This window comes from Myotis lucifugus, unplaced genomic scaffold (assembly GCF_000147115.1).
Source record: "Myotis lucifugus unplaced genomic scaffold, Myoluc2.0 scaffold_142, whole genome shotgun sequence".
NCBI classification, from domain to species: Eukaryota; Metazoa; Chordata; class Mammalia; order Chiroptera; family Vespertilionidae; genus Myotis; species Myotis lucifugus.
This window is the reverse complement of record NW_005871190.1, coordinates 2,465,526-2,473,673: the sequence shown is the minus strand read 5'-3', so window position 1 is coordinate 2,473,673 and position 8,148 is coordinate 2,465,526. Positions and strand designations below refer to the sequence as shown.

The 8,148-nt window shown below is 41.8% G+C and overlaps 1 pseudogene; it reads right to left on the bottom strand.

Annotated features, from left to right (window-relative positions):
* Window positions 1-2,584: 2,584 nt before the first annotated feature.
* Window positions 2,585-4,817, bottom strand: LOC102429822 (annotated as a pseudogene).
* Between the last annotated feature and the right edge of the window lie 3,331 nt (window positions 4,818-8,148).

Sequence of the window (8,148 nt, the reverse complement as noted above, 5' to 3'; positions counted from 1 at the left end):
TGAAGCTCTTTATCTGACCTTCAATTCTGAATGCTAGCTTTGCTGGGTAAAGTAATCTTGGTTGTATGTTCTTGTTATTCATCACTTTGAATATTTCTTGCCACTCCCTTCTGGCCTGCATAGTTTCTGTTGAGGAATCAGCTGACAGTCATATGGGTACTCCCTTGTAGGTAACTAACTGTTTTTCTCTTGCTGCCTTTAAGATTCTCTCTTTGTCGTTTGCTCTTAGCATTTTAATTACAATGTGTCTTGGTGTGGTCCTCTTTGGATTCCTTTTGTTTGGGGTTCTCTGCACATCCTGCACTTGTAAGTCTATTTCTTTCACAAGGTAGGGGAATTTTTCTGTCATCATTTCTTCAAATAGGTTTTCGATATCTTGCTCTCTCTCTTCATCTGGCACCCCCATAATTCGGATGTTGGTACGCTTAAAGTTGTCCCAGAGGCTCCTTACACTATCTTCATATTTTTGGATTCTTTTTGCTTTTTGCTTTTCCGGTTGGGTGTTCTTTACTTCTTCGTATTTCAAATCTTTGACTTGCTTCTTGCGATCCTCTAGTCTGCTGTTGGATCTCTGTATAATATTCTTTATTTCAGTCAGTGTAGGCTTAATTTCTAGTTGGTCCTGTTTCATATCCTTGAGGGTCTCACTACATTTATCGAGGGTCTCACTACATTTATTGGCGGTTTCTAGAAAATTCTTGAAAAACCTTATAACCGTGGTTTTGAACTCTATATCCAATAGTTTGCTTTCCTCCATTTCTATCATTTGTGACCTGTTTCTTTGTCTCTGCATTTTGGCTGCTTCCCTGTGTTGATAGAGTGGCTTTGTGTGCTAGGTGTCCTATAGGGCCCAGTGGCTCAGCCTCCCCAATTACCTGAGGTGGACACTCTTGGTGCACCCCTTTGTGGGCTTTGTGCACAGTCTTGTTGTAGTTAAGCCTTGATTGTTGTAGGTATCACTGGGAGGAATTGACCTCCAGGCCAATTGGCTATGAAAATCAGCTGTGTCTACAGTGGGAGAACTTCTGTGCTGGAGACACCCTTCTGGGGCAAGACTTGCTTCAGTGGGGCTTTGGTGCTCACTGAGTCTGCCCCCTGAGTGTGTCCCTTATGGATCTGAGGAGTTGTAATCTGGATGGTCCCGCTCTGACCACTGGGTACACTGGCTCCTGGATCTCTAAGGAGGTGCTAATTTAGCCTCTGCTTAAGGCTACCCAGCAGGAGCTATGGAGAGATCTGCAGATTCCTCTTCTTTGTTTGGGGTTTGGAGGTGCCCAGATGAGGCCCAGCTTTGAAGCAATGCAAGCTGCTGTGGGGCCTTGGGCCTTCTTTTGGAAGTTCTGGGTCTCTCTGACCCAGCTGCAGTTTATTAGGTAATTTTAGATTGCAAAAGGCCAGGCCATTCATATGCAAAAGCCTCTGCACACAGCTTGGCTGGGGCGGGGTCTCAGGGAATCAACAGGGTGGAGCAAACAGCTGTGGCTGATCCTCAGCCCTGCCTTAAGAGGCCCCGGGGTCTCAGTGTCCCACAGTAATTGTTGCAAGCACCTCTGAGAGAAGGCTGCCCTTGAGTTCCACCCGATGCCAGACAGTCCAGTTTCTCCCCATATGAGTCTGGGTCCCCAGAGACTCGCCTGGAACTGGGGTTCAGAGCAGTCGGGAGCTTGAGACTCCCTCCCAATTGAAAAAGACAACCGCGTCCTCAGTTGCCAGCCCTTTCCACGTGCGCCTCCCTACCTCTGCACTTTACTTCTGCACCTCCTCTGAGTCTCAGTGTACTTTTCTTTTTCCTTCTAGTTGTAGAATTTCCACTCAGCCAGCCTTCCTGTGGTTCTGGATGATGTCTATTTTGTCTTTTAGTTGTATTTTTGAAGTGGTTGTGCAAGGCAGCAATTTCAGGTGTTTACCTATGCCTCCATCTTGGTTTTCCTGGATGGTTAAGTTCTTATATCAGTATATTTATCTTTCAGAAACCTACAATTTTTTTCTTGGATATGAACTTGGTAAAGAACTCAGTTCATAATCATGATGTACCAATAAAAAGTATTTTGTTTATGTTTATTTCCATCAGCAATTCTGAAACCAGATTTCCATTTAAGACACCTACTAAAAGAAGATATTTTCCTTTAGAATCATGGTCACGGTCTGGAAAAAGAATTGAGAAGGGCTCATTTAATTCCAATAAAATATTTGAGGAAAGATGAAACTCGAAGCAGAGAGGTGATCAGAGCAAGCAGGTGGTAATAAAGGCCTCCCTTGTAAACACTTCTGGCCTTTCCTCCCATCTCTGGAAATGTTACCTACATTTTTAAAATTATCATCAAAACATTTTATACCATGAATCCTGTAAAATCAGGTTGATTTCAACTACATAACCTGTAGCTGTTAAAGAATTATATTATCCTGTTCATAAGATGAGAGGTAGTGACATTTTATTCTCTCAATGCCGACCTAAAAATTCCACACATCTGGCATATGGGTTACCAGGGGAAAAGCACAGATGCACCACTGTACACAGCTCGTGTCGGTATCTCAATTCACCTGTAACTTCATTTGGCATTGGCAGCTGGCAATCCCCGCTGGGTCAACACTGAAAGCAGTGTGTACTGGTGCTATTCATCGTATGGGATCGAGGACCTTCATCGTCTTTCAAAAATGAAGCAGCTTTCCTTCCATTCCTCTAAACATGATCTTCATTCATTTTCTCCAAAGCGTCTATCTCACCTAAGAAATGAGCTTCATAGTCTGCTGAGATGTGTAAACCTAACGGCACTGAAGAGCTCTCGTTCACTAAGGGCTTCCTCCACTCTGCTTTTCTGGAAAAACTGTGAGACATTCCTACAGTCACGGAACAAGAACTCCAGGCCGTCAGGATGGATCGGTCCTAGAGACTGACTGACATGGATCAACCAAACCTTCCCAGCATGCCACAGCATGTTATATTCACGGAGGTCGGCGTGCACAAGCGTGCGCTCATTATAGTATAACTGCTGCGTCAAGTGAAAAGTTTGTAGGCTTTCATTTCTTCACTACTGAGCTTTACTTCTTTCATTGTACATAGTACCTGATAACAAAAGCTCCCTTGTTTAAGGGCTGGAACTTGATCATAGCCGATAAAAGACATAACTGAAATGTGTTTCTTGTGTAGCACAACTGCTGGACAAGGAATCCCAGCTTCCTGCATTCTGGTGAGGGTGTGCATTTCTTTTTCTGCTCATATTCAGATGATCATATGTGGATTTAGTTTACTGAAGCAATCTTTAAACCTGAAATCACCTTTAATATACTTGTCACGGTTCTTAAAAGTCATTAAGGCAGTGGTTCTCAACCTGTGGGTCGCCACCCCTTTGGCGGTCCAAAGACCCTTTCACAGGGGTCGCCTAAGACCATCCTGCATATCAGATATTTACATTATGATTCATAACAGTAGCAACATTACAGTTATGAAGTAGCAACTAAAATAATTTTATGGTTGGGTCACAACATGAGGAACTGTATTTAAAGGGCCAGAGGGTGAGAACCACTGCATTAAGTGTTGTTTTAAATATCTTGATGGCACAATCTATAGGTATAAATTTACTATATTTTTTTCATCTTCCATGTTTCCTCCATAGGCATGAAAGACAACAGATCCCTTTCCTGTACTAATGCACCCAGTGGTTGACCATTTTATACATAAGTAAGCTTGTCTTAGGATCAACTGCTTTTTCTGCAGTAGAGTGTTCTTTTTTATCAAGGCGGCACTTCAATGTTCTTCTGAGTAGGCATGTTTTTTAAAGCATTGAAAACATGGTTTGATAGTTTTAAATCCATTCAAATTCCATATCCTTCTTGAAACCCAGGTGCAAAATGTTCCATTCTGGCTGTATTCTTCCTCCCACAGACTACTTCATCATGTTTGGTGTCGATGTCTTTTCCTTTTACAATAAAACCCTTTTTGGGAGTAGGAACTGGTTTTGCTGGTCTATAGGGATCATCACGAGTATCCTGCCAGTCAACCTCATCTTCAGAGCTATCACTGTCTTCATAGGGATGCACTTTTTGGTAATTTTCAAAGGAAATGGAAACTTTGTTATCGTCATTGATTTTTTTTTTCTTCATGCCTAAACTGTGCATCATTCTCTGTCAAATTCCATCTGTAGCATCTGAGCCAGCATTAGGTCGCTGGAAGTATCAGTGTTTTTCTCCAGTAAGAAATGGTCCTTCAGCAACAGCAACTTTAAGAAAACCAGCAGCTTCTTCTAATTGCAACTCTTTAGCCAACTGCTCAATCATGACACCAGCCAAAGATCAGGATATTGTCTTTTGAAGGGTAGCCCATGGACACTTGTTGGTCCCAGGCTGCTGCCAGCCCGGGTTCGGGCAATGGCACTCAGACCAGATCCATGGGGGTAAGGAGCCAGCCACAAGCACAGGAGAGATGGCACCTCTCAGCCTCCACAGGGGACCTGAGGTGGGGCTGGGGCAAGGGTGGGGGCTGGAGGGGCAGTCTGGGGAGGAGTTGTAGTGACAGATGTCAGCAGCTAGGGCTGCGTGCCTGTCCCACCCTGTATTTTATTTAAAGATTCTAAAATTGGGTTTTTGGTTATTGACCATTTCTATTTTTATTAAACAAGAATAAATTTTAAAACATATCTATATTGTTTCAGTTTCTACATAATAAGTTATAACTTTAAAACCACACATAATATGCATGCTAGCTATTATCAGTATGCCAACCAGGATGAGCCTATGTGGCAGATGGATGAGGGATAAAGCAGAGAGTCAAAGTACACTAAAAGTTTATGACTTCATTGTGAAAACTTACAGTTCTTCATGTGGGAAAATATAGTCAGTCATAGCAGGGAAGTTCATTCTGAAGTTTAAAAAGTCAAACTTCTTACCTCCTTAACTTGAAAATAATTCTAGCAGCAATTAAACACTTTAAGAAATTTTGTAAAAAAGAAGAATCAGTGTGGAGGAGTTCCTTACAGACCATCAGCTTTCATCTCTAGACTTTATTCAGGAGTACATCATAAACATCTATAAACATATTCTGGTGACTACTGTATTTTTATTTATTTTTTTAATGTTTTTATTGATTTCAGAGAAAAAGGGAGAGGGAGACAGAGATAGAAACATCAATGATGAGAGAGAATCATTGATTGGCTGCCTCCTGAACCCCCTCTCCTGGGGATCCAGTGCAACTCAGGCATGTGCCCTTGACTGGAATCGAACCTGGGACCCTTCAGTCCATAGGCTGGTGCTCTATCCACTGAGCCAAACCAGCTAGGGCAACTGTATTTTTAAATATCTGGAGAGATATCCCCGTAAACATCTGTCCATTCAAGGTTTTCCTGACTTAAAATCTTCCATCTATACTAATAATAGAGAAATATGCAAATTGTCCAGGACACCATCACAGTAACAGTAACAACCAAACATCAGGCTGTGTGGGGTGACCAGGCTGGTAGGGGGGTTAGTGAGGGACAACCAAATGACTGAACAGCAGGCTGCCTGGGGCGACCAGGCCGGTGGGGGTGGGGGGGCAGTTGGGGGTGACCAGGCCAGCAGGGGGGCAGTTGGGGGTGACCAAGTTGGTGGGGGGAGCAGTTGGGGGCAACCAGGCTGGCAGAGGGGGGGGAACAGTTAAAGGCGACCAGGCCAGCAGACAGGTGAGCAGTTAGGAGCCAGTGGTCCTGGATTGTGAGAGGCATGTCCGACTGCCGATTTAGGCCCAATCCTGGCAATCGGACATCTCCCAAGGGGTCCCAGATTAGAGAGGGTGCAAGCTTGGCTTAGGGGGGGACACCCCCTCCATGCACAAATTTCATGCACCGGGCCTCTAGTATTCCTATATTTCTCTGTCTTCCTTTCAGTGTCTTGGTTTTGGATACTCCTTATAGGACAGTTCTAAGTTTAATCCCAAACTACCATACACACTATGACATCGCAGGTTAATTTAGGAACATAACTAGCATGCCTGCTAGAGTCAAAGCTGTCTCTAAAGTAAAATAAGATAGCATGACCTTGCTCCATTTTGTCCCAAAATATTTGTCATGTGCAAAAAGAAAAAGAAAGTGATTGTCAATCTAATAACATACTGAAAATGCTATTGTTAGAGAGACCAACTCTGTTGTCCCTGAGTAAACTGTGGGACCTGGGAGAATAGCCTGAGATGTTTTTGTTATTAACAGGGCAGGAGTGAGGCTATAAATTTCCACTTAAGCTTCCTCTAGGAGAGGTGCCCGTCTAACTGCAGAGACCACATGGAAACAGATGCCTTGAAATGTGCCGACCAATTCATCCATATAAAGGTATACGGACCCTTCTGTCACTAAAACCATCAGTGTAAACAATTGGCAGTTTACAACTATATAATCTATTTTCATTTGGGAAAAAAAAGCTCTCCTGGCTATATTTAGACATCCTCTTACATAAGGTACTAAAATGTACCCCATTAAATAAGTTAACACACCTAGCAAAATGCTTTTTTATTTCTATGGAAAAAATTAAATCCCTGGAGTCTGTGACTCAAGTTTCATGTTTTATGAAGTGGCTTTATCTTTTCCTACTTCGAAGTATTTTTTCTCACCCCCACTTCCCTCAACAGTTAAGACTAAACACTTGAAGCTCTTTGTGTTCAGGACTTCATCTTAGAGGACGGTTTCTTTGCACTAAGCTGATAGTTAAAAGTTTGGGGATATTTTCTGGTTGGTGGACTGGGTGATTAGTTTATTGAAATGTTTCCACAGCCTTCTTTTATAGTTCTCTATTGCTCTGCATCTTTTTTTTTATGTTTGTCTGAATTGAACTATATTTACCATCTGCTGTTTCTGGCTCTCAAATGATCTGAAACCTTTGAATTTTGTTAAATCATTCCTCATTATTGCTCTTTTAGTAGTATCTATAAAGTCTATCTATTTCCCTCTTCACTGTTTCTCTAGTACATACTTGTCATGGAGATACTAAAACACCAAACAACCAGTTGCAAATGCAAATTCCTCAGCCAAACTACAGCTGAGTCTCTATCTTGAAGTATACTTTCCCCATCACTTTGTCTCTATTCCAAGCTTTTTATTTGGTTTATTCACAGCATGTGAATAAGGAAGTCCTTCAATGACATCTTGATAGTTTTAGTGTATTAGATCCTCTGAATTTGTTTTAGCTATTATCGTAGACCACTTTTCTCCCACAACATAAAAGTTCTATTTCCCATGTCTTTTTTGTTTGTTTGTTTGTTTAGCTATCCCTATCTCATTTTTTAAAATAACTTCAATATTTGGTAGAAATGAAGGTTTTAAAAAAAGTAATTAGCATGATATGCCCTGAAAAAAAAAGATAAAAAAGGAGAAAGCTGTTTTGGTCTAAACACACACAGAAAAGAAGAACCTTTTCATAGGACCTTGGTGCCCATAGGCAATCATAGGTGTAAAGCTTCACAAAAGCTGGTAGGTGGAAGGAAAAGGTAACACAACTTTTTGATAACACACCCAGTAATCCAGGTAATACAATCTACTTGCATTTTTAGAGGCTTTTGTTCCAGCCAGTCATTTACCCCTTCATTCTTTCATTCTTTTATTTGTCTCCCAGTTATCAACTACTGCACAATAAACCACCTCAAAGTTGGTGGCAAAAAAAACAGTAATAATTTATTTCTCTCAATTCATTGGATTGACTGGGGTCAGCAAGGCTGTTTTTCTGCTCCCCCTGGTGGGGTCACTTATGAAGCAGCATTCTTCCTGAGGCTTTGCTGGAGATGGAAATCTCCAAGATGACTTCATGCCCATAATTGCTAGGCTGATTAGAATGGCTGGGGAGTACTGTGCTTCTCTCTCCAGCAAAGTGAAAGACATCTGCCACAGTGGTTCAGGACTCTAAGAATGTAAAATAGAAGCTGCCAGGCACAACATCATTTCCTCTGCAGTCCATTGACTGAAGAAGATCACAGGGCCAGCCCAATTCAAGGATGCCCTCTGTCTAGGCTTGGAAGAATTGTTTTTGGCCAAAATTCACATTCTTCCTATGCAAAATGTACTCATCTCAAAATAAGACCCCGTTTTATTCAATCATGGCTTTAAGCTCTGACTTAAAATGCAAGATCTCATTATTTTAATTAGGCCCAGATATGAATGAGATTCATCAGATGCAACTCCTTTTAACCTAAAG